At 42.8% G+C, this 27,209-nt stretch overlaps 1 protein-coding gene across 1 annotated transcript in view; it reads right to left on the bottom strand.

Annotated features, from left to right (window-relative positions):
• klg (klingon) overlaps positions 1–8,230 on the bottom strand; it is a 65,328-nt gene extending 57,098 nt beyond the window's left edge. Inside the window, exon 1 of the mRNA XM_036817132.3 lies at positions 7,915–8,230. The gene's annotated coding sequence lies outside the window, so the exon portion shown is untranslated. The remainder of the gene's footprint in view (positions 1–7,914) is intronic.
• Between the last annotated feature and the right edge of the window lie 18,979 nt (positions 8,231–27,209).

The raw sequence follows: 27,209 nt of genomic DNA, 5'->3' as shown, positions 1-27,209 counted from the left end.
TAAACGCCAAAGTGTCTTAATATTCAATTATAAGTTTTTTCCTTGAGCCAGTTGGTTTCCTTGCGTGTCTTGGTCTCCTTGCGGTGGACTATTGGAAAAGTTTTGCCGATATTCGGGCCATCTTTGTGACCCACAGACCCACAGCTACCGGCTTTAATGATGTCTGAGTGCTTACAAATTATTTCACCAAATGTGTTTGGTGTTTAGATTGCTTTTGATTTTGTTCGGTGAAAGTTGGACAACGCCAGCCCTAATGTATGACAGCCCGGTGATGGCTGCCCCTCGAAATGGAACCAAATCGAATCGAATCGATAAAATAAATTGCACTTATTGACTTTTTGTGAACCGCTCCACTGGCAATTAACTCTTGCTAACGGCACTACCCGTTTGTCATTGGGGATAAAGTGCACGGGGGAAAAAGTACTGGAACTGTTTTTTATAACTTTAATGGCTTATAAAATACTTGTCCCACTTTTAAGAAGAATATATAAACCTTTACCTTGGTTCAGTAAGCTTTAATATTTGATGTGCTGAAAGGGTGGTATATTTTAATCCGATAATGGGACATTTTCCCCCTGTGCACGTATTAAACTCGAGTGTAATGAGAGCCCTGCGATGGCTTCATCAGGGAAATGCCTGTCGCCACACAGAAAAACACACACACTCTCTCCTGTGACAGCAACTCAATAAACTAATGAATGCTTATAAAGTCAGCGTCGTTGACAGAATTTTAATTAAAGAACCGTATAGCGCTAATTTTGCATATTAATAACCGAGACAGGACTACGCGGCACGCCATGACGTGAAGGCCACAAAGGATGTCTGGCTGGGTGGAACTAGCTGAAACTTAATACTGGCAATGGAACTAGAACTGAACCTGAAACTGAAGCGGAATCGCACATCTGCAACTGGCACACACAAAGGCAATAAATAAAACAGTAGCAGGAGTCGTCGCCTCCACAGTCATTTAAGTAGTTGAAATTAATTTCAATTCAGCTCGCACATGTCTCTCCGCCACACAGCCAATCCGCATCCGTCGGATGGTGATGTTGGGGAATTTTCCTCACAGCCTCGTCTCTTTGGAGTATTTTATTCCGACGGCACACGTTGCAGACATAAAAGTCGCCTCGCTGCTAAATTATAATATCAATTATTTCGCAGCACAAAACACATAGGAGCCAGGACACAGGAGGCTGGAGGGGAGTAAGGACTCTTCGGGAGCAGGCTAACTGCCATCAGGAATGAAGGCTCTTTCGCCGGAGGCTGCAGTAATTACCGCTCGGTATGCAAATGGCAGCTAACTAGCTGTGTCAGGTAGGCAAACAAAGTGACAGCTTCACCCACTCGTCTCCTGTTTTCCGCATTCCTGGCCTCTCGACTCATTTTGTTACGTTCTGATGGCTTTTCAATTATGCGCTATCAATTAGCCAGCCCGCAACCCACTTACTGGCGGCCCATTAGCCTCGGTCCTAGTTCACAAATCAGGGTTGGAATGCCTTATGGCAATGAGGAAATATTACACAAATCACTGAATATTTTAGTTACACAACTTTTAAATCAAAAGATACATCTATATATATATATAACTAACCATACGAAATCAAAAATCAATCCACAGCCTAATCCACTTAAAGGACAATGCTAAAATTTCGTGTCATTAAAGTTGTATAATGAAAAATTCATTTGCTAAGGTGAGTGGCTAATTGGCCCATTTACCAATATGATGAGTAGGGAAAAGTATTTATATACAAGGATATTTTAAATAGCTATAATTATTAGTAGGGAAAAGTATTTGTATTTCAAGGATATTTAAAATAGTTTTAATTATTTCAAATATCCTTGAAATATAAATACTTTCCCCTACATATTTCCCCCAGTGCGACATTAGTAAATTGTATCTCAATTTTGGCCTGTAAATGTTTAATATCAAAGAGCATGTCAAAGTCATACTTGCCTTGTGGCACATTCTGTCCAGCATTTAGATTCATTGCACACCAACGCCTCGCAAGCTGAGGAGCTTTGCAACTTTAATTTAAGCATAACACGGCGTCTTCCCTTTGCCTCGCAAAAAACTCATTAAATCAATTTCACACCAGACTGAAAGCCAGACCAGTTAGCACTTTTCAGGAGCGATAAAAAAAATGCCCAGCTAGGGTGGTCAGAACCTTCCCGAATTTCCCATGCTTTCCGTACCGCTTCGAAGCTCAAAAGGCGCATCAAAAGCCGCTGCCGCTCCAGATGAGTAGGCCCGGAAAAAGAGACCCACCGAAAAACCCGACCGCTGGTGGCCTGCCATTGTTTGGGGAAAATGCTTTTCGCAGCCTTTGTTTTCATTCCGCTCCTTGGGGCTCCGGCTGCTTCTCGCCTTTTTCTCTACCAGAGAAATTGTTTCTGCGTGATTGAGGTTTTCCGGCAGAGGCGGACCTTTTCTCCAGGCCTTTGCAGCTGCTTAGCTTCGTGAAAGCTTCGAAAGAATCTTGGGCGGCGTTTAAAGAGTCAGTGGAAAATGTCTTTGTGGCCACAATTCATGAAATTTGCAACTGGCCCACTGGCTATTTTTAATATTTTGATTAATTTGGGCTTCCCTTTGTGGCGCTCAACCCACAACAAAGATGCTTGGCCACAAAGTGAAAATTGTTATCAGCGCTCGATCTTTTTCAAATACAATGGCCAACCCTTTTGTGCCACCAAGATAAGGTTATTTTTGTGAGGAAGAAATAAAAAGGATGGAAGTTGGGGGGAAGCCCACAAAAGCTAGGTCAGGAATCAAAGGAATGGTGGGACCTCCTTCACCTGGCAATTCGCAGATCAGAGCCGAAAATAAAGAAAATAATCTAAATGCAAATAAAACTATTTTCATGTCACAACAATGCCTTAAACAAAAATAAGAGGGGAAACAAATGGCTGAGAAGAAAGGAAATTCAAGGCGCTGAAAAGTATGCAACTGAAAGGAGAGCGAAAATAAACACCAAGGAGCAATGGCACACATTTTGAATACATTTATTTGCACATTTAGAAATGCAAACAGCGGGAAAATACTGAAAAGCCGGGCCAAAGAAAGGACCCTTTTTGCGCAGCCAAACCCGAAGGAAAGGATACTTCCGAGGGACTTTCCCCCAGCAACAGCTCCGAAGTGAGTGAAATGTGTAACCCTTGCAATGATTTGTTAAATTACAAGCAAAGTTTTTCCCCTGGGGGGAAGGGCGCTTCAAGTAATTAGTGAAAACCTTGGCTATGGCAATGAAAAATTGCCTGAAATTGGGCGTGAAAATGGCTTACAACGTAGCTGCAAGGGATTCCATTTCTTTTTGGGCTCCCCAACAGCCCGAAAATTCCCCAAAAGTCGCATTAACTTTGCAGAGTACACTCCTGGTTTCATTAGCGTTCCGCCCTATCAAGATCATGTCCTCATTTTTTGGACCAGCACTCGTAAGCCATTACTAATGCAGATAATTACGGTTTTAATGTGTGCCATGCATTCCGCAGCTCCAAGCTCCAAAAGGCAAATTAATGAAAGTTATCGGCGGAGTATGAGTATTCAGGCAATCACAGTCTTGTCTCTGGGAAAGGCAACTTTTTAATGGATCCCCAAAATTGGGGAAAAGTTTTGAGCCAAAACTTAATCCGCCCCGAAAACTCGGAGCCTGGACAAACATCTCAAGTATCCGAAGAGTCATCGACGTCCGCCTAGAAGCTGCCGCTTTCAATAAACAAATTTGTACGCAAATATTTTGGTACACAAATTTCTGCCAGGCTACTAAATATTTTGTGTAAAGTCGTTGAACATTCACAAAGATTGCAATAATGACAGTCGAGGCTTGGAGGCCCAGAGCCTAGTGGGTGTGGCGGGGATTGGGAGTGGGGATTTGGAGGATCTCGGGGCTGGAGGAGGCGCATCCAGGGCGCAGAATGTGTGTAAACTGGAGCAAGAGGCGGCATACATTACGGAAACGAAACGAATCGAGGCACGAACCTACGGAATGGGTACTGGGAACTGGGAAATGGGAGCTGGTGCCGGGCTGAGCCCAACTGAACGGAGCGGGACAGACACACAAAAGTCAACATAAAATTTAATTAAAAACTTTGCAACAACTACAACGATGGGGCGTGCGCCGCCTTCGAAAATGAAACAACATAATGCAGCGCCAGCGGAAAACGTGAGGAAAACAGGCCCTACGACGACTTGCCGGCGAGTCTTGTATCTTTTTTGGTACGGCAATGGGTTTTACAAGTCGCAAGTTGAGGCAGTCCAAGATGTGCACTGGACAAATATTTAGGGGTGAATTTAGATAGGCTTATATATAAAAATATATAAATAAATTAAACCAATAAAAAGACTAGACCCTTTTTAAAAATGAAGTGTAAGTCATGAATAAAATTATTTGTTATTGAGCTTTAACAAATAAAAATATTAACCCCAAAACAGAACCCACTATATCTTTAATTATAATCAAGTTTAAGCCAGAACATTTTTTAATGAAGACTTGATAAACAGAAATAGCATTCGTTTCCTTTTTTCTAAGATGGAACACTTTTTCTTTCCATGTGATTTCTACTACTATGCCAACGAACGAACTATGAACTTGGAGTCAGTTAAATTGGCCACGAATATTGAGCCAGAGCTGGCCTAAAAAAATTCCCAACGAACTTGGAGTTAGGCAGATAAAAAAAAGGCAGCGGCAGAAATTTAAATAAATAAAATGGCTGAAAATAGCGATGCCAAGGCAGCCGCGTCTTCACGATTCCGATGCGGCAAAAGGAAAACCAATTACGAATTCAAATGAAATTCATGAAATTCCTGCCACTTTGTGCCGAACTTAAACCACGTCTTTGTAATATATATCACTTTGAAAGCCTCCCGAAAAGAAATGGGAAAACAGGAAGAAGGTGGCATAGTTTCGTAGGGCATTGAGATTGCACGAGGATGTATAGACCAGCCCCTCGGGACTTCGAGACTTCGAGAGACGTTCTAAGGGCATTTAAATTGCCGGCATGATTTGAAATACAAATTGAGCAAATTGGCAGGAAAAACTGTGCAAAGTGCCCTTCGACCGCAATGCCGAGTGAATTGAGGTAGGATGTACTCTGTGTGTAGGCAGCATCGGGAGTGCTCGAATATTCCCCGGGAAAGGCTCTTAAGTTCGCCATCTTTGTCGCTCGAAATTGCTATTGATTTTCCCGACTTATCTGCGCATCTCGCGGAATATGAGTACACACAGATATCGCGTTACGCGCCGCCATAATTAAAATGTTAAAAATGTGGTCACGGAATATTTGGAGCCCCCGCTTCCTGGCTTTTTTAATGGGCGATGTCGTAAATGATATGGCGACCGCATTGAATTTCCAATGAATGGCGACCCGGTGGGTGGTCCTGGGTGGCGGTGGTCCACCCGGTGGTGCGTTGTCACCTTGACAACCACTGGGAGCTCGTTAGCCAGCTTAGCTACAATTTATCTCCTGCAACTGGCGACCCACAACCACCGTTCACCACTCACCACTCAGCAAAACGCTCTTCTGGCCGCCTAATCGCATTCAATTAACACACAGCTCTGGAAAAACCAAAGGAAAAACCCCCAGCCACAAGAAAACGCAACTTTCGTCGAAGGCGAGCTCGTAAGTGTAAGACGGTCCAAAGTGCAAGGCAGAAAAACAAATCCAATAAAGTTGTTATTGCTTTTGTTTCGGCTGGTCGAAAGGCGTTTATAAATTACTTAAAGCGCTTAAGGCCGGAGAAAAGAAAACCCCGTAGAGTGGATGGAAGTGGGAATGGAGTGGGCCAACAACTTGTGGCGTGACCAACCGTTCGAAGCCAATCCGGCAATATGTTCGCCGATTTTCCTATTGCCTCGGTCGTTGGGTTGGCTGCTGAGCAGATTAAAGCGTATCGTGTAGCAGCAAATCCAAACCGCAAGCGGCCAACAAAGGAGGAAAACTGGAAGCGAGACGCACTGGGAAAGCCTACCAATTGAATATCAATCAACTTTTGGGGCGTGCGTGTGTGCGACGGCGGCAGTGGAAATCCCCCATCAAAAAGGAGCTGAAACAAAGGAGGCATACAAGTGGGTGTACGGGTGTGGCACAATTGAAGTGGCCTTGCCCCACCACCCCCTCTCCCCTCCCGTAATGGAATTAAAACGGGCAATTTCGGGCCAAAATTGCTTGATAGGCTGTCTTGTCTTGCAAGTGTTATGGCTGCTGCACAGGAAAAAATCCATAATCGGATTACTTTTATATTCAAAAAGTACATTTCAAACAAGTTTTTAGTCATCTGTCGTTTGGTATCCAAACTATCTGCATAGCTAGTCAAAAAATCTTTAGCTATCTTAAGTCACTTGAAAATTGGCATTCATAAAAAAATCTACAACAGATTATAATAATCCTCTTTGTATTTGTAGTTTTCAGAAATATCAAAGCAGAACTATTTTCATGGCTCGACACAAATCCCTAGCTATTAAAAATCACTTGAAAATGTGAATACCTACAACCAATTCTACTATGGATTTTACCAATCCTCTTTGTATTGTAAACATATTTTAGGTTGTTTAATGAACCTGAATAAATAAACAAATAAAATGTATTGTGATTCACTTTTAAAGTATAGGAAAGCCTATTACTCTTTGGTATACAAGTTATGTTCGATTTCTTTTATTTAAGTGAGAAGTATTTTTTTAACATTCATATAGGTATTTTTTATCAGTGTCTTGAATCGCCGCCACATTGGAATTTTACAAGCGCGTCTAACCGAATTAGGCAACACAAATCAATTGCATTAAATGGCAGCTAGCGCGTGTCTTCTCCCCTTTTGGACTGCCAAAGCCTGTGTGGTTGGGATTCCACTTATACCACACCCCCCCCCTAATACCAGAATTTTAGCATACGAAATTGGTGTACACGTCTCGAATGCGGAATACTTGCAGGCGTATGCCAGAAACAATTGTGCTGGCCCGAACAGGCAGCCAAATAAATGCCGACGAACAGCTGCAAACGACTTATTTATGCCACAAGAATTCGGAACCCACTCCACCGGATCGTATGATATCCCTATTATGGCCTGCTGCTCGGGATTAAGTCTGCCTGGATCCTAATTTGCACAGCTTCTGGGTGTTTACCTCTTCTCGGGGGCGGAAAACTTTTGGCCAAATGAGAAGAGAGTCGGAAGAAATGGCATTTTCGGCAAATACTCTCAAGTATTTAAATTCAGCGGATTTTTACGTAGCTCTCCCGTTCCCAGGACTTCGCCTTTCGGCATTGCATGTGTTTATTTCATTTCTCATTTTCACAAACATTTTCCCACCCACCCACACCCACACATATACAACTAGGGAGGCCACATGCCAAGTTCTACTTCATTTCATGTCGGCATTTGCACATTTTCTTTTTGTTTTCTTATAGAGAGTGCGTGGGTGGGTGTGTGTGTGTGTTGGGGAAAATGTTGTTATACTTTTTGGTTTCTTGAGGCGTATACTACTCCCTGCCCGCAGAAAAAGTGCGACTCGGAAGCTTCCGCAAAACAATGAAAATTGGTTTTGTTACTTTGCTTACTTTCGCAGACTCTCTTCTTGGCTAAGACCGTTCTGCGGTGGAGCCCTTGGCGGTGGCTTTTTATTGCCCGCCCAGTGTTATTGTTGCTGTATTTATTTGGCAGCTGGCGGGAGTTTGGATAGGAGCCACAAAGCCACCCAGCCGCACAGCCACCCAGCCGCACAGCCACCCATCCTTTCAGCCAGCGAACCACCCAATCACCCACTTTTGCCGCTTAGTATTATCGCATAAAATCCAAAATGTAAACACTAGCACAAGTCGGGTCCTTGCAGCACGTACACGTTTATATTCTAAGCGACATTCCCTGCCAATTTGAATATTTCAGTGCGAACGGCTCCCACAAGAATTCACTAATATGCTGCAAATTATTACCTGGGCCAGCACCACTGGAACTCACATGAAGAGCGATCGTTTCAAGTTTATTATCCTTAAAGTTTGCACTCTTATTTCTCAGTTAGTTTATCCACTTGGGGGTATTGATACTTATTTTGTAGTTAGTTGCAGTCTGAGAACTGCTTCGGTTTAGTTTAGCACACTGCACAAATAACCATAATCCTTTTTTGCTGGCACATCTGATGTCCTGCGGGGGCCTTAGCCTGAGCTTCAGGATTTCTGCTCCTGCTGAAAATACCACTAGAGCGAGTCGCGCGCGATTCGTGTCAACTGCGTCGAAGGTTCACTTTCAACTGAAACACTGCTGGCGCTTCGCCGTCGTTTCTCAGCGCCCTGCATTCGACTTCGGGCCGCCACTTCGGGCAGCCTCGGCTGGCCTCGGCTACGCCCACGAGGACACCCGAGTGCCGGAGAGCTGGGTCGCTGCTCAGAGAGCGAGCAGGTCGCGGCTCTCTCCCAGTTCGCCGCAGGACAACTGTGCCACGGCGAATTGGGTACTACCAACTCTAGTTGTTAGACTTGGCAGCTGTGACTCGGCTTGGCCATTAAGAATAATAAACAGTTCTGTTTACAATAGATGATATCTAAAATTAAAGAATATTATTGCTTATTTTTATCAGGCAAAACTTGGGATGATATCGTTGCATTTATTGCAGGTAATGTAGGCATGGCACCTTAGAATTTTAATATACCCCTTGGCTTTGATGGTTGATTTTAAAAGTAGCCGATATTAAGAAGTCTATAAATTAGTTTTTATTAGGATTTTTAGTGTGTGTATAATCTAGTCTACTCAATTTCCAGGTCTAATCTGACCGAAAATATATATCCCACGTTCAGTTAGAGTTTTGTTTTTGAAATATCATCAATCACATTGTTTTCGGAACGTGCCTTTGATCATGTAAAGTTGTCATATAACATTGTTAACCTGTCGCTCGGGGCTCTTTGAGTTTACCAGTCACTCTCAGTCAATTTTACCCATAGAGAGGCATAAAAAACTACCCCTACCACATATTCGCCCCGCCATAATGTCACTCCGAATTTCTCTCCGAAACGAGGGGGTGACTGAGCAATTGTTGCCGCACTGGAAACGTGTTGGCAACATTCGAATTGGCCCAGCAACATTTCGAACTGGGAGACAAATTGCGGCATGTCCTGCTAATTTCGGTGAGTGAAAGTTACGTGGCGAGTTCCCAGGTGGAACGCTGTCACTTTTCACATGAGGAAAGGCAAGAAAAGCTAGAAAATCAAGTTATCGAGGCGTGACCACCGAGGGCAGGCTCGCGTGTAATTAAAACTAAACACCAGGAACAACATCAACAGCAACATTTACACCGGGGCAAGGAGCCACCCGCGGGTCATCCGGATATAACGCTGAAAAGCGAGTCAGCAGTTTGTCCAGTCGAGAACAAAGGGAAAACCAGGGACAACCAACCGACTGACTGCACGGGCATTACGCTGATGACGAAACCGAATATGGAAGTCCATAAGTCAGGATTAAAAACGGCGGCGGACACGCAAAATATGGCGACAACAACCTGGTCAAAAGGAACTTTGCACAACAGTCGGGCCGGCGAGAGATGTCCTGAAATTAATTTGAATATTTCCAACCTTTCCAGAACCCCCATCCACCGCCCACCGCGCTTTTGGCCTTTTGTCTTTGCTTTTATTTCAGTTTTTGTTTCAGTTTCCGCTCTTGTAGCAACGGGGCTTTTGACTTCATTAGAAGTAATGGCCGAATCTGGCTGAAAAGTGAAAAAACAGGCATCTTTCCGTGCTGTCCAGGTTCCCCATTTCAATGCCCCCCCATCCCACCAAACTGTCAGCGACGCAACGGTTATAAAATTCCAAAATATGCACATAAAGACATAATCCTCCCCCACTTTTCCCCATTTTTCCGGGAAAATGGAAATAGAAACAACTGCCGAGTCAACGGTCAACAGGCGGCGGTGGGTCAGTCAGTTTCAATTTATTGAGCGCGCTTGAAAATAAATTTGTTTTTCGAAAATGCGAACATCAAGCACAGCGTGCCGTGGGCAGAAAGTTGGGTGGAAAGTGGTGGGAAAAACAGGTGGGTGGGGCGGTACAGGTATAGACCAACTCTCTGGGGTCCTCGCGGATGAAAAACGATTACGCAATCTGGCTCGTGTCTGCTAAAACAAGTGAAACAAGCGGGGCGGTCAGCGTGAAATGAGCTGAGTTTATACGCATACTACAAATAAATCTATCTTCCTCCGGGCACTTTAAAGTGCGCCCCAATAAATTAAACAAAACGATTCGAAAATATTGACTTCCATCACAATCGATTAAATTCGATTGAATCTCTTTAATTACTTAATCTTTTGTTTTCTATTGCTCGTCATTTGTCCTATGGACTTCATTTGGCTGTAAAAGTTTCTTTGTTTTGTTTATTATACATTTTCTTTGATTAGTTTCAAGTGTAAGCCGATTCAAAACTAATCAGGTTACTTTCAAAATGAAGCAGCTGACACTCATTAATTTTTGTCAAAGTGAAAACAAAGAGATGCATTTACTTTAAGTTATATATACAACTTGTAAGAATAAATAAATAAATGTTACAAATTAAATAAGCAGCTGCTGCAGCTCCTCCCATTTTTGCATCGTCGCAGTTATTGCAACATTCCTCAATTAGTTGCAGTAGCACGATTCGCTTCAGGTTTTCGGTTAAATTCAATATTGAACATTAAGATTGGCCACCTGAGTGCGGGATTGGTTATATGTTTGCACATATAGGGAGTGGGTGCACTCAGCTGCCGCCGGACAGCCCAAGCGGATTACGATTCGGATTCGATTTACTTTGTCGTCGCCAGGAAGTCACAATGCGGGTGCGTTACAAACAGGCAACAGTTGAGGGTTCGATTCGAAGGTGGGATGGTATGGGGTGGTATGCTATGGGCAGGAATGTGGATGGGTGGCAGTGAGAGGTACTTGCACTGGCGGACCCACAAACAAACAAACAAATAAACAAGCGGCTGGCAAACAGGCCGCGCCGTGATTGCAGGACATTTGCGCAAAAAGGCAAAACAATTGAATTGAATTGACAACAACGGACCGGGACCACCGGGATCTGGGTGGGTTGGTGGTGCTGTATAGCTGGCAGTGGTGGCCAAAGGTGGTGCTGCCGCTCGAGGGCCGCTCACTCGACCGGTAATGGTGTTGATAGCATTAAGCATGCCTCAACGAAGTCCAGTCGGGATATGCGTACAGGCATGATTCCACCGAAGGCCAATCTGTTCACGGCCCTTGGGTAGATCGTGCACTCGCCGAAAATATCTTAAAAATCATAAATGTTTCATAATCTGGCTAAAAAGGTGATTACCATCTATTATATCGTTTTTAAAAAATTTTAAAAGCACTACGTTAGGAAATGAGTTTGTTATAAAGGTCCTCTGACCTTAAGATTAAAAATTTTTATAGATTATTTGTGGTTTTTTTTTACAATCCGTAATTTTGAAGTTATTTACTAAACTTACATAGATAATCTTGATCTTTGATCCTAATAAGTAATGTTGGAATGGTGATATTATAATAAAAATTATCAATGCTTAATTATGGTTGCATATAAAATATTAAGATCGGAGATTGCTTCGGTTCTGAGGAAGAGCAGAATTTTATTTGCATACAAAAATGAGCTTCCATACCAATTTTCTTTTGGATCGATTTTCCTAATTCGTGGGTGCTTTTTCGCCCAGTGTAGCTGTTGTTCCGTGTGCTGTTTTCACTGCACTTCAATGCTTTTTGCAATGTAAACAGCCGCCGCAGACACCGCCCTCGGCCTTCCACCGACACTCGCACATATTTTCACATTTCCCATTTCCCTTTCTCTTTTTTTTTTGGGTTTTGCATTGTTTATTTGCTTTACTGTGGTTACTTTTGCTGTTTTTCCGTTTTTTCCTGTTTTGTTCTCCAGCAGCTGGTGTTTGTTGTTGTTTGTGTGCTGGCAAATTAGTTGAATTTGGGCAAGAGCCTGGCCAAAAGGGTGTGGAGGCTGTTGAAAGTTTTTGTTTGACACTTTCTGGCATAAGCCTCGACCACATGCGACATGCAACAGAAGCAGCAAAAGCAGCAGCAGGAGCAGGAAAAGCAAAAGCAGCATCGACAAGGACAACCGACAGTCTGGTACTATTCGCACTTAAATGTCCTTCGTTGAGCCTGCTCCTGCAGCACTTAATCCGCTTAAACGTTAAAAGTGCTAATAGTTTTTCATGTTGCAACCCTGACTTCTTTATACGGCCAAATGGAAAAAGGGGGCGGGGCAGGGGCGGGGAAAACCCACCCCCGGCAGCAGCAGAAAAAACAACATTTGCTTCCCCGGGGGGTGAAAGGTGTTAAAAGGCAATAATTTATATGCTTAGAATTGTCATTTGTAGATGTTTTGTGTTCAGTATTCATCTGTTTGTTTGCTTTGCTCTCGGTGCGGTAATTGCAATTTTGTTTTGAGGTTTTACCCCCCTTTAGTGGCAAATAATTACACGCTGCTTTTTTACGCTTCGTCGACTGCAACAATGCTTGGCTAATTCGCAGATCAATTAAAGATATTCCCCTGGCCAGGTCATCAATCAAACGGTGATCCAATAAAATCGCATCTGTGCGAAACGCCCACTACTCCCCTCGCCAGCATCCTGCGTCAGGCGGAAATGTCCTGCATCAATTAAAGGCAACGAACCGTTTCGATTGGAATGTTATTGTAATGGCCAAAAGGACAGCTCCCCCTGAATTATTAACCAAACTGATTGAAGCGGAACTATGAATTAATACTTAATAAGGCTAAAGTTTCTCCAAGGAGCGGAGGACATGCAAAAATGCATTAGCATCGATTTATGGCATGTGTGTGTGACTCCCTGATTCTCATTTCCGGCGGGCGTGGCCACATCATTCCCACAATATTGCCATATTACACTATTCATATTTCAGCACTGGACCAAAAATCAACGATTGACCAGAATCCTAGGAGGGACCGAAATACCCTCCATCCCCCGCAGAGAAGAAGGAAGGACGTCGGTCGGATGTCCTGCCGCGCATTGAGCCATTCCAAGCTGCCTTATTATTTATGATAATGTCGGCCATTCGTTTGGTTTATTGTGCTAATGTGCCGCAATTAAGATTAAGAAGACGACTTTTCCCGGGTTTTCACCAGGGAGTACGTGACCGGGTGCCTATGTGGCTTTGAAGGGGGTGCTTCCACCTATGGAAAGCAGACCTTGACCCAAACCAAAAAAGGGATTCAAACTAAGGTTAAAACTATAAAAGACCTTACCAGATTTTGTCCTTCTGAATAGTAAATAGCATGATTATTTAATGAATACTTTAACGTCAAATGTTTGATTAATTCACATGAAATATTGAACTGTTTTTAGGTTTGTATAATGTATTTGCTACTTGCATAATACACACATTGCATTACTTAATTATTCAGTTTCCATAGGGTATTAACTATGTAATCATTTTTTGTTCTCTCTTTAAAGTGCGTTAATAAGAAGTATATGTAAAATATTGGTTTTGATTTAATAGCAAGGACCTTAAAATCTTTGTTTTAATTTTACTACAAAAAGAACTGCTGGTATAACAAAATTCGTAAAAGGGATATAGCTATTACATACAAAAGTTTAGGACTTAAGACAAAATGTGGTATTACCAAAAATATAAGGGCTAGAGCAATTCTTATAAAAGGAATGTCCCCAAAAAAGTTACCATGCTCTTAGTAGTGGAAAGAAATAGATAACCAGGCAAAAGTTAAATGCAAGAATCTGCTAAGTATCTGGTACTTAGGGGAACTTCTTGGACAGTTTTCCAATCGTAGTCTCAGTTTGCCAGAGTTCCAACAATTAAAACTTTAATCATCTGGTGGCCCAAAACAGACGATATCCCCTGCCACCAGGGGATTGCTACAAATGGCATTCGTTTTTTGGCTTTTCGCTGTGCCGATTTGTGATTAATGACTTGGGCAAAGGCAGAGGCAACGAGGAAGTCGGCGGCAGAATGGTCGTCACAATCCAAATGGAGGAGTAGGTCGTACAAAATCGTGCGATAAAAATTCTTAAGCATCAATATCCATCGGTTTTGGGCTCCAACGTTTCGCCATTGACCGCTTTGCGCTTTTATTTATGACAATCATTTATCACAGCGCGCGGTACAAGGCAAATTTTACGCGATTACGCTTTTCCATTATCCTGGCGCTGCCATTTCCTTTTCCCTTTGGCCGCCTGCTTGTTTTCCACCGGAGTCCTTGTATTGCACAATGGCACTTTGATCTCTGGCAGGAGATTTCCCAGAAGCTTTCCACCTCCAACCCCCTGCCTTTTCGATTGCATTGATTTTCTCGTCATCCCCGTCGATGGGCAAAAGGAGCTTTTTTGCGGTTTTGCATGACACCTGACACATGTCGGGGCGATAAGTTCGAGTGAATAAAGATGAACAATTGCCGTAAGAGATTATTAAATGTTGCTTAAAAATAATTAAGCCGCAGCCGGAGGAGTTGGTGTTGAATTTGGTATGCAGACAACGATTGGGTCAGCTCCATGAAAAGAAATATCAGCCCGGAAAGATGTGCTAACTTTTTCCCGAATATTAAACAGTTTTTTTTTGACTAACAGGGGATGCACTTTCCAACGAGACGGGGACAATTTCCGCTGGCGTCACGAGGTCGACATTGACGCGTCTGGGGATCTCGATTTTATGCAATTCACGTCTCGGACATTAGGCGATGTCAAGTCCTCGCAACGTGCAGGAATCGTTCATTTAAACGGGGGGTGTGCAACTCCTTTGCATATTCATTTCAGTGCTGTGCTTCCTTAGAGCAAATCCCTTTGATTACCCCGAAATCCAATTAGAAACCTCTCAGATGCAATCCGACGTTGCCTCAATCTTCGACCTGTCTTCGATTTGTTTTCGTTCCATTTGGCCAATTTGTTTGCGGCCGGATTGCAGGCAAAGTATTTAATTGATGCTCACATCTTCCGGGAATCGAAACGGAGCCCCGGCAAAGATTAGCATAAACATTTGTAATAAATATACGGAACGCTCGCAAAATTCCAGCTGGCAATAATTCCGGTTGAGATCCAACATGGAAATGCTTTGCCTAATTGTTTGTTTGTTTGCCTGGGAGAGTTTACACCCCCCTGAACCTCATCACCCCCCTTCTGGGAACAGATGTGTGCGTTTGGCTCGGAATGAAACATAAATATTACGCATACGCAACGGTAGACACAGCCCATGTGGGAAATGCAAAAGTTCATGCAGCAGCACACCCGCACAGTTATCTGCATGATAAGTTTAATTGATCCAGCCCCAGAACGCCAGCCCCCGCAGCCCCCCGGATAAATAGAAATCGAGCATTCAGCTCCAGCTCCTCTGGTGCTGGGAAATCATTAAGTTTTTGCCTAGCTGTCTGCCGATGCCAGGGCAATCACAAAGGAAATTGGAAAATTAAAACGTGCGGAAATGTGCCGCTGAGAGCTAATTAGCTTTGTGGTTTTGCCGGGCGCCCAAGTGCACAAGTGCTCATCCTTCGACATCAACTTATTCCCCGGCTTAGTCTGTCCCCGTTACCGTTCCCCGCCTGCTCTCAACTCGTCCTAGTTGGCCATTTTGCGAGATGGCCACTCAATCAGAGCCAGTCCGATTTGGTCGACCTCCCGATTGATGGCCACTTGTGCGATCTGCTGGCGATACTTGGATTCTGGACCTAGCCCACGCCTCATATCTATCTGCAGCTCTTCCTTCCTGCCTCTGGCCCACGCTAATTGCGCGTCATTCCGCCTGCTCATCGGCTTAAATCCTAGCTCTGGCCGGCCATCGAGATTTAAACGCATCCGCATCCCTCAGCGACGAATGCGCAACTCATGGCGTCCAATCGTCAAATGTTCCGCACGTACGCGCCTTCCATATGCGGGCCAGACGTCTATCCACCGATTCTAGATTGTCACACTGAGAAACTCGATTTTAAATGAAGATAGTGCTGTGTCACTTACATACAAAATATTCTTTTAAAGGGGTTTTCTAAAATTACACAAAATGTGTATATTTTTAGTTCCCTAAGTCTTGAAAAAAAAGGAGACAACCATTTAAAATTTTAATAAAATGTTTGGGTTAATGTTCATTACTTCTTTTAAAACCTTCATTAACAATACATAAGCTAACCATAAGATTGCCTCTGTCATAAAATTCTGACTAAAGAAATCAACATAAAGTAAAAAATCTGAAATGGTTAATATATTCATAATATCTTTTACCATCCATCGAATTAGGATTGTCTCTCCAATATTCTAGATTTTAAATAAAGATAATGCTATGTAAACTTTTTAAAAATATTCCTTTGAAGGGATTTTCTAAAATAACTTATACTTTTGATCATGGATTTGATTTTCCGGAATAAATTACTTTTTAAAATTTACAATTAAAAAACAAATCTATAAAGTAAACATTTTTGTAGATCAACTGAATTGAGCTTATAGGAAACTTAAACTGAAAAACTTAGATCAAGAGACCGTTTAATGAAGAAAATAAGCTAAAATAAAAATCCTAAGCGAAGAATATGAAAATGTTTTTAATTCACAATTTCCATTTTATTTTTCTCCCAGTGCAGATCCGCCTGAGTCCCTGTTTCTCTCCTCTTCCCCTCTTCAGACGACAATATCGACAGTCATCCCGGTCGACGGGAGAGTGGGCGGTTTTCGGGGAAATCTCGGGGACAGGATGGACACGTGGGCCGCACTTTGGCCGCTGTTAAATAGCATTGACGAATTAAAAGCTGAATTGGCAAAAGGGACCGAGCCCACGGCGCAAAAAACCAAAGTGGAATCCTCCGACAGGGGTGTAAAAGGAAGGCGTATATTTTCTGCAATATCATCAACTATAAATTACGAATATTGAGGCACAACAACTTCGAGTACGTGGCGTGATAATGGATATTTGTCAGATATGTGAACATTTTAAACTTCCGCCCCGGAAAAAAAAGTAGAGTAGCAAGAACGGGCAGAAGGTTGCCTTGCCGCACGAATCGGATTCGGCACTTTTTGCCACATAAACATAAAAAAAAGGTAATACGGCACCGGGGACTGGAAATAACCCAAATGTGTGCGGCACTCGGATCAGGGGCGTGCCCCGTCGAAAATACTAGGCAGGATGGGGGGCGATTGCGAATGCAGTAAGCAGGCAAAACACTCGGGGGTGTCTGAGGGAAATGCGAAATGGCAGCAAGAAATGTTTTGCAATGATGCGGCAGGTTTTCTTTGGCCATCCAGCCGATCTCGTTATGATTAGCCCTCGGTGGGTGGAACTGGACGATTTCATGTTAAGCGCATATAAGCGAATCGAGGAGTAAATCCAAGACGGCAAGGAAGTCAACTTCTTGCCGAGAAAAGTGTTGGGCCCCAACACATAAAAGTGAATTCGAAAATTATTCACAACACTCGAATGGGAAAAAGGGCGGCAGACACAGAAAGTTGTCCTGCCAAGGAGTTTGAGTTGTTTGGGTTTTTATGCGCAATGGGGAAAGAAAAAACCGACGAGAAACTTTCATTACGAACGGATGTTGGGGGGAAATAAAAGATACAAACAATATACACTTGGACCTGCCGTTGTTTTGTGACATTGAACTTTTTGCATTAAACTTGAAATGTTTTTAATGAATCCCACCGCCGACTTGCGCCGTTTCGTTCAATCTGCCATGCCAAGCCATCCCCGGATTTTGTTTCAACTTTAGCCCCAATTGTTATTGTTGGTCTAGGGCTAAGATATCCTGCAACGAACGTTCGAGCGAAATTTTTGGATGCAAAACTTTGCATTTCCTGCATATTCTTCTCCATATTTTACAGCAGCAACTTCCGGCTTCCGCTCGAGAAGCATAAAAATAAAGCGAAACTCCTGCTACCACCCAGATTTGGATTCAGATTCAGATCCCGATCCTGCTCCGCTGCCATTTTCCTCGGCCTTCTGCGACGCCGAATTGTTTTGGGCCAGAACGCAGAACTTTCCCAGACATTTGCCATTCATTGGAGCCCGTTTCTGGTCCCCGTTTTGGGCCTCGACTTTGGCTTGTCAGCGCCAAGTCTCCTGCGTCTGACTGATAATTGCAAGAAAATAAACTTCAGACAATTGGGAATCAAACTTCGCAGACGCGCGGGGCTCCCTCCATCTGAATGGGATTAAAATTTCATAACAGCAGATTCGGGGAACTTGGAAACTTCTCCTTTGCAGCAAGGAAAACCGGGTTGTGTACAAATGTCTATCACTTACGCCGAATGTTACGCCACATTCATCACATCCAAGGCACGCGAGTTCTGGGAAAGCCCAAAATAAAACCCTTGCCAGCCGGTGTAAACGATCCACAAACAATATTAATTGAAACGTACCGCTCATATGACATTTATGAAGCGGCCCGAAAAAAACCGCGGCCAAACAAGTCGGAGAACTGAAACTGTCGAAATGCGGCAAGCAGTAACAAGGCTGGACAGTGCTGTGTATTTTAGCTATTTCTTAGATATATTTCAAGGAGCAAAGAAAATTCTCAAAAAATGTATAGCCTAAAAGTTCGAATTCAAAATTATATGCAATATAAAATATTTTGGCATTTAAGTTTAATGATAAAACGTATCACCAAAAACGAGTAGAACTTTTGTATGTGTATGTTTTAACTAAAAACAAGCCAAGATAAAATGTCCCCAATCTAAGAATTCGTCTTTTCACTTACTTGAGAAGAAATGTTCTTGAAATCAAGACGAAAATACTCTCAAATTTTTTTTTTCATATTAAACGATTTTTTAATAGAGTGTGAAGTATTCGTGACTTAGTTTTTTAACACAGTTTCGAAAACTGAGAACGACTAACGTAGCTTTTGAGATTTTAAGACCATTCTGCGTTAGTTTTTTCGAAACGGGTGTATTGGTATTTAACTACCATGGTTTCTGGACCATTGAAAATGGGTATTTTAAACTCTAGTCCGTTTTATAAAGGTAAACCTAGCTTCATTTAGCTACTTTTTTTCAATATAACTTTTGGGCACCGCTGAATCTGGATCAAATCAACCCTTGGCCCGTGCGCCGTGTGCATGTCCAACTGCCAAATACAAGCGTTAAGCTAAATGAAAACAAATTACCGTTGCATGTGAGACACCGTCCAAGGCGCTGCCATGCCCTCATTCCCCCAGTCATTCCCTCAGTCATTCATTCATTCAGTTAGTCAGTCAGTCCACCCCCGTGAAATTTAGACTTTCACCCCCCGGGTGACGACTGCTGCAATATGGTGCCGTCATAGCGAGACCAACCTGCATTCTCTGCGCTGGCATTTAAACATTTAAACACGCACCAAAAACCCAAGCCAGAAAAAAAAGGAATACACTATAAAGGGGGAAAACATCGAATGAAACAGCCCGAAATGGGAGACAAATTAATGAACGCCGTAATGAAATGAGCTGTGCGTACGGAGCAAATGATTGTCGGACTAATGACAGGGCAGTTAGGAAGTCAAATCAAGTCGCGACTGGAATACGATATTACTCGAGGGTTTGGATTGTCAGCCCCCCAGCCCAAAACCCATCACAAACCCAAATCCTAGCCCAAACCCGTTCGTGTTTGCTAAAGTCCAAATGAAATTAATTAGAGCCAAGGGTGTTTGCCATTTCCCGTGATTCCCGGCCACGATTTACTATAATTTCGTATGCTTAAAGGTGAGTTGCAACGCGGCTCATCCACAACTGCCGAGGAATGCTCATAAATCTCTCTTCACAGCGACTGCCATGCTGCGCACATGTTCAATAAACCAGAGATTATACGCAAACATAGACAAAGTGAATATAGAAGTAGAAAAAATCTGACCAGCAGTGCTGAAGCGTGAATACCCTTTGAAGGTGGTGTGAAAACTAATCAGGACCCCAGTCAGGTTCTTCTCACCCACTAAATGAATTTTTAAGCGCCGTTAAACTTTGCCCCGAACCTTATGAGTGCAGTTTATTAAAGTTCTCCATCGTTTGCCAAAGGGTATTCGCAAAAAACGCTGGTTGAGAAAAAATACCTGCGCGACGGGGGTCGCTGAATGCACGGCGCCTCCCAATGAACTGCAATAAATCTCAATAAAAGTCGCACAACAAAGCGAACCAGGACCAGCAATCCAATGCAAGCGTCGCAAAACAAACAACCAGCAAGTGGTCCTGGAAAAGCGTGCGAGTGGGGGGGAAAATGCCCCAAAACTCAGTCCTCCCCCATTGCGAGCTTTCCCCGCGAAAAGCGAACAATGTGTAGAAGGAATATTTTAAATTTGATTATTGAAAGTCGCGCGACGGCAGCGATTATGTGATTTGTAGGGCGACAAATGTATTTGCCATATGAAACGGCACTGCGAGAAGATATTGCAGTTCCCGAATGATAAATGATGTTATACAATCTTATAAATTACAATTTTCATATCCTTTCTAAAATACAAATGTAATGCGGTTCTAAGATGTAATATTTATAAAATATATCTTTTTTGAATATATATCTTATAAATATTCTATTATAATATCCTAAATATAATCTTTTTTATTAAAATATTTATTATCTTATAAATATTCTACTATAATATCCTACATATAATCATTTTTATTAAAACTGAGTTGGTAATGATATATTTTGACACTAAACAGATTAGTTTTGAAAACTTTATTGGAAATATGAAGCCGATATGGTTATATCTTTTCTCCACGTGAAGTTGCGAACTCGGGGGCGCTAAAAGCTGACAGAGGGTGGGTTGCTTTTTTTATAAGGATACTTTGTGGGTGTGTACGTGCGTGTGTTATTTGTGCGGGGGTTGCGCACATAAACTTTGTTTATTTTATTAACAAGTTATGTGGAGTGTGTGCGGAGGGCTGGGAGGGGCAACCCTTTGTTACTTTCTCTTTCTGGAAACCTCGACCGCGATCAACTCAGGTCGCAACCCTCGTTTCGCGCGGCTTTTCCTTTCAGCCGGCTCTTTTGCGTGTGGCGCACAATTCAATTTTCATTGTTTATCAATTTTCTGCCTATTTTGGGCGCTTCAAAGCGACGCTTTGTAATTAAATTTGGAAAGCCGCCAGTGGGGCATAAATCAGAGTTCAACAATGAGAAGGAGGCCTCTTGATTATGATTGCATGTGAATATGATGATGGCAGAATGGAGGAAGTTGGCGGCTGGCAGTGTTTTTGTCTGGCTGGCAAATGTCTTCATTCAATTCGCGAGTGGAAAGTGGAAAGTGCGTGGTCCATGGCGCGGAGTCTTTGTCTTGGCAACTTTCTTGTTGCCAAAAGTGCAGTCGAAGCAGAGTAAAAACGGCAAATTATTATGTGTGTGCTTCATATTTCAGTCTCCGCCGCTCCAGACACATAAATCTCCGAGCAAAACAATAGAGCAGCGCACACATCGCGTCGGGCCAAAACTGATTTGAATTTATGGGAAACTGATTATTTTTCCCCGCCACCGAGCGGCGACAACTAGACAATGGTGTCCTGTGCCAAAAGCTGGTATCCGCTCGAGCATCTGCCGGAGATAGTTGATCCGCCCGGCAGGATATAGTCCGCATATTTATGCATATATAGTGCGCGACACGTGACCGCGCAACGGGTACCGCTTAAGATAACACAGGCAAGCGGCCAAACAGCCGCTGCATCCGCTCGCCTACAGCACTTGGCCAAATCCCATTGAAAGGTCAAACAAATTATGGCAACACAAGGCGAACTCCTGCTGTTGCATCCCAAACTCCCCCTTCTAATGGCACTCAAAGTGCACTGAACGCGTTTTGAAGCTGAGAATTTTTTTCCAAGTCAAGAAGGAAATAAATAATTATGTGATATGACTAGATTTAACATTATACTTTTAAAAATTAATAAGAAAAAATATTTTACCGTGAGAAAAATTCTCTAAAAATTATTTCATGATTTGCAGATATAATTATAAGTTAAAAAAGTTATTTGCAAAAAATATTTTTATTTTGCTTCTAAAGATATTAGCAATCTTTTTGTTTAATGCGTCGGTACTTAAAGTTCGAAAATTTGTATTAGGATTGAGGATTATTGTTGAAAAATTGTAAGAAAAATGTTTAAAAAGTAAGTAGACTACTGTGGCTATTGAACCCAGGACCTTTTAACATTTTTTTTCTGTAAATTATTGTTATAGTATTATAATGTTTGGTTTTTGGTGTTTCCTGAGACAAGTATTTCTGATTAAAATTAAATTAACGATAACGATTTTTAGTAAGCTTGTGTTAATAGAATTTTTTACAGTGCATCTGCAGTTTTTGAAGGGTACTCGACAATCTGCAAGCCCTCGGCGTACGCTCGGCACTTCATTAGACGCGTGCTTTGCTTTGGGTGGGGCAACCCTTTGTCACCTCAATTCAGAGACTCAGATACTCAGTGGCAGAGTATCTGTTGGTTTGCCCAGGAATGCCGACCCTTATTATTGTTGTGTTTTTAGCCGTGCGCTGGGCGAATTTGAAATTGATATTCGCACGGCGTGAAATCAGCCTCGGCTTTCATTCCGCCTGTCCGTTTCCCCTTTTATTTGTTCCGCCTTCGATTCGTATGGCTTGCCTTTGTTTCGTTTCATTTGCCGGGGGTCCTGCGGAGCACTTAGCCGCCGGATGGGGCCATGATTTATTGAGTTGCATAAACAGAAACGGCAGCGCAATCATGGCGCAACTGTAGCCCAAAACTTGTAGCCCGGCGACGATGGAATTTGGCCAGTGAGCTCAGCTTTCAACTCGATTGCTTCACAAGTCGTTAGGCGTCATCGAAGGGGAGTCCTCACCGTCCGGTTGGCCGGATTCCTGGGGGTTGACCTGCACTTCATGGTCCGTGGCTGTGCGGCTGCAGCACCGTCTTGCGGTCCCTTTCACCCCCACCCCCATCCCCAACGCCCTACCATCGCATTTATGTATGTACCTTTGCCCACATCACTTCACCCTCACCATCCTTTCCAACCCCCCACTCCATCCCATTTCTTGAATGGCAGCCGCAATTTTGGTTATGGGAGCCGTGCAACAAAGGGGAAGCAAGTTGTGCTCCCTCCAATGCCAAGTATAAATCACAAATAGATTTCCTTGCGAGACTTTTGGCCAAAACTCCCGGGCTGCTGCCTCCATTTCCCAAATGGGGAAACTGGCGCCTGCCACGCCCCCTTTGCCAGGTTCTGTTTCTGGTACCGAACCCCACCGTTCTATCTTTTTTGTAGCTATTTTTGTGACCCGTAGTTTTTTCCAGAAAAAATCCAATCAAATTTAGAAATTGTGTTGTAAGTTATATGGAATTAAACATTTTTTTTTTTGCAAGAATATAACATTGTATAAAATTATTTTCAGGATTATGGAAATTAATGTTATAAAACCGCGTATCTTATAAAAAATATTCAAGTTCCCTCAAAAAACAGGCTAAAACTTTCTTTTAAAAAAGGTCTACAAGAAATTTATTTCTGTATCTTATTTATATTTATCTTTTTCCAATACGAACTGAGCACCACTGGCAAACACACTCGCAAGTTTATGTTGGCTTTCGTTTGCGGCATTGGTGGCACTTTGTGCTGCTTTGTGTTGCGCTTCAATGAGGTCGAAATGGCTCAAAAATAATGTGAAAAGTTCCCTTTAACCATTTTTCCACAGCCACGGCGCTGGTGACGCACAAAAAACAGAGGAAGAGCCGAAGAGCAGAAAGGATTCGCGCCACATTTCCTACTTTCCTTTCGGTTAGAATTTACTCCTTTGCAGACCGTACTCCATGCTCCTAACCCTCCTTCGACTTTTCTTTTTCCACTGCTGCCTGGTTGGAGTTATGCGACTTTGGGGAATTTCTGACGGCCCTCGACTCCATCCTCTTGGCCGCCTTTATATCCCAGTGTCTCAACCCGTTTGCCACTTTGGCTCCCTTTGACTTTTCAAGAACTTTGTTAGCAGCATCTTCATTCTCGTCCTCGCAATCCGTTCTTTGAAGTTATTGCGGCTAGTGCAACGCCTGCTGCTGTCGCCTTTGATGTATATATCGATAGTGAAAACTTGAGAAACTCGCTGTGGCTAATGTTGCGAAAGACATGTCGTCTTAGCGGCGCCTCAATCGTATATCTCTTTTAAAAACGGGGTGATTAACCCAGTTTGGGAATGTCTGGAAGGGGACTACTCTTGGATGGTTGAAAAACCCCCTATTAGAAAAAAATATAATTAATGAAAATTGCTTTTTACCACTCTTGTAATTGGTTAATTAATAAATCTGCAGTGTTTTTTAGAAGGCAAACAAATGGCTTTTGGCTAATAACAAAATTAAAATGCTATGTCTATTTAGAAAAAAGGATTTAAATCAATAAATAACGTATTGAATTGACAGTGAAATTGCAAAAAAATGTTAATTTGATTTATCAAAAATAATTATTATCGCGTTTGTTGATATCTAGAGGGTTAAGGCCAAATGAAAATCACAGGCAGGACGTTGCCCCAAATGGATGCAATTAGCCGGAGTGGCTGGGAAGGAGCAATCAGATCAAGACGATGACGAAAGGCGAGTGTCCTTTTGGCAGCAACGGCACTCGGACTGATTTGTCCCCCAAATGACTTAAGTAATGCAGCAGCAGATTGTCAAATGCCGCTGCCAGATAAGCCAGAACCAACTGGTAGAATAACCAAGAGCCGGAGCAGCCTGAGTGGCAATAAAACAAAGAGCTCGAGGACGGTTGCAAATCTGTGCGCGGGATGCGGGTGCGCAGGACCTTCCCAGCAGGCTCAGGATGCTGAGCCAACTGCCGACTCCCGACTGACGACTGTGTCCTTGTGCCTGGCACGCAACAACTCAATTAAGCCGCTTTAATTGGTCTAATTAATTTGCGCTCAAACGCACTTCAAGTCTAAACGTGTTTTTCCACAGGACCCAAGAAAGACGGCACGAGAAGGGTTGCCCGTGTGCCTCCTTTCGCCCGGCAGTCGGAGGAGTCCTGAAATATGCATTAAGCCGCAGATTTGCGACGCGCCGGTAATTAAGCCGAGCGGCCCGGGCCTCTGCAACGTGCGACGATTGAGATCCCAGTTGTTGACAGGCGGGCTGGCAGCTGATTTTTCAGATTTCAAGTGATGCGTTTAATGAGCGGCACGTGACTCGCTTCCCTGCTTTTTTGCTCGCAAAATATCATTCATTTCGAATTCTATGCCAGTAGCAATGCTGACGTTTAATTTGCAACAAATTTGAATATTTGAAAGCTATTATTGGCATACCCTTTCGAAAGGTGTTTGGTTAAACATTCATATGTAGATACCCTAAAAATGTATTTCTTTCATTAAAATGGGAAGAATCCTTTCAAAAAACCTTGTTCTTTCTTTTACTGCATACTTTTATACACCTTTAGAGTGTAGGCCATTTTTTTAACACCCCCATTGCCGAGTTTACAATGGAAATTCCTGCCAGGGTAAATAAACTTCGACTTTTCCAATTAAGTTTTATTCACTTTAATTTCGTGTTCAATAAATTTTTATTTTGTGTGCATTTTACACCTTTTCGGTCTTCAGGCATCATTAATTTTAATTCAATGGATAGATAGAAAAATGGTAAATTAAACCAGAACGGAATTAGGATTGGATGAAAGGAGTATTCCCAGGCCAGTTGCTATTTTTGGCCAAAAGATTATTGCTCTAATGCCGTCATGTTCTTGGCATAAATATTTATTTACACCACCCTCTTACCAGAAAACACACCTCAATTCGAGAACTCTGGAAGTGTGCCTAATGGAGAAATATGCCGCAGCATAAAGCAAGAAATTGCTTTTAGGGCAGCGTCTTCTCGTCCATAAGTACTTGCAAGCCGATTCCGTTTGCCTATTTAACAATTACAGCAACGAATGGAAAACCCGGATGGAAAGTTTCGAAATGTGCGACATATGGAAGAGAAAGACGGAATACTCTCTCTCTCGACCATACATAAATTTACGACCATCACCACCAGCACCCTTGGCGAGGTCGAAGTTGGGCAAAAATGAGTGATGTTTATTTGTGCGCGAGGCAAGGCCATTAAAATGAAAGGCAGCAGCAGGGAGGCCTCCTGCTCCCTGCCACTGGCCAAGATAGAGATCATGAATATGCAACAGCCGGGGATAAAGCGCAGCCGCCTTGAGTCGGGGTTGGCGGGCAAAGGAAGCCGGGAAGTGAAGCCAAACGCGCCATCACAATAAAAATTCATTACGGAAGACGACTGATGGCCAGACGGACGCGGAGGGGCTGCCAAAGGACCGGAAAAGAAATCGCTATAAATTTTCAACGCAACCAAAACAACAAAGCCAAAAAAAAAAAAATAGGAAAACGCAGAGGGAAACCAAAATAACAGCAGCGCCAGTTACATGAAGAATTATTGCGGCGGCGAAATGCTGTCCACCTACTTAAAATTAATTTCGGCAAGGAATCGTCGTCGTCGTCCAAACAACATAGGCCAAAGCTATAGCCAAGGATATAGCATAGCAGTAGTATCCGAACCACCCAGCAGCAATGGGAACAGCTAGGAAAACACCAGCCGACAGCGAACGTCAGCAGTCGCCGGGAATATCCCGCGGCGTCTCTGGCAATCCGTAATGAGAGGGTTCAGATGCACTGGGAAAATTATTATGAATCAATTTATGAATGGAATGAATCAATAAACCCTTTCTTTACCAAGTCCCTAGAACATTTAGCATCAAAATCCAAAGAACCCCAACCTAATAATTAGAAAATATTTCTTTAAGTTGGCCTATGGGAAAATCAAATAATAAGAAAAATGACGTATTTTCCACTTGATTTTAATCTTATTTCCTACAATATTTTTAAAGCTAAATTAAAACCAAATACCCCAATCAATCATGTCACTATTTCATTATATATCCTACCAAATGCCAATAAAACGTCACAAACTCTTTCTATACTTTCCCATCCTTTTCCCTTTAAAATTGGTTTATCTATAGAATTATACGATTTTAAGTAGGTACTTTCAAAATATTTATTAAAAAATTTAAATTTAATTTTTCCTCTGTGTATAATCGCCCGAAAAGGGCTGTTGGCGAAGCCCCAGGGAGTGGTCTTTCGTATCAGGAGATGGGGGCTAGGGCAAGGCGGGTCCTGACTTTCGGCGCGTATGTCAAAATATTGAAATATTGAAACAAACGACGGCAGCAACAATAAAGACGAGCCACTGGCAATGGCAATGGAAATGGGCAAGTGACCGCTGCTCTGCCTTTGAGCCTTAGTCACCCCCGGTCCGCTTAAGCCATGCCCACACCCCGCTCACCCTTCCTTTTTTGGCCAAGTTTAATGAA

Source organism: Drosophila suzukii, chromosome 3 (genome assembly GCF_043229965.1).
Source record: "Drosophila suzukii chromosome 3, CBGP_Dsuzu_IsoJpt1.0, whole genome shotgun sequence".
Lineage (NCBI taxonomy): Eukaryota > Metazoa > Arthropoda > Insecta > Diptera > Drosophilidae > Drosophila > Drosophila suzukii.
Note: the sequence above shows the minus strand (reverse complement) of the source record. Positions and strands in the feature narration are given on the sequence as shown.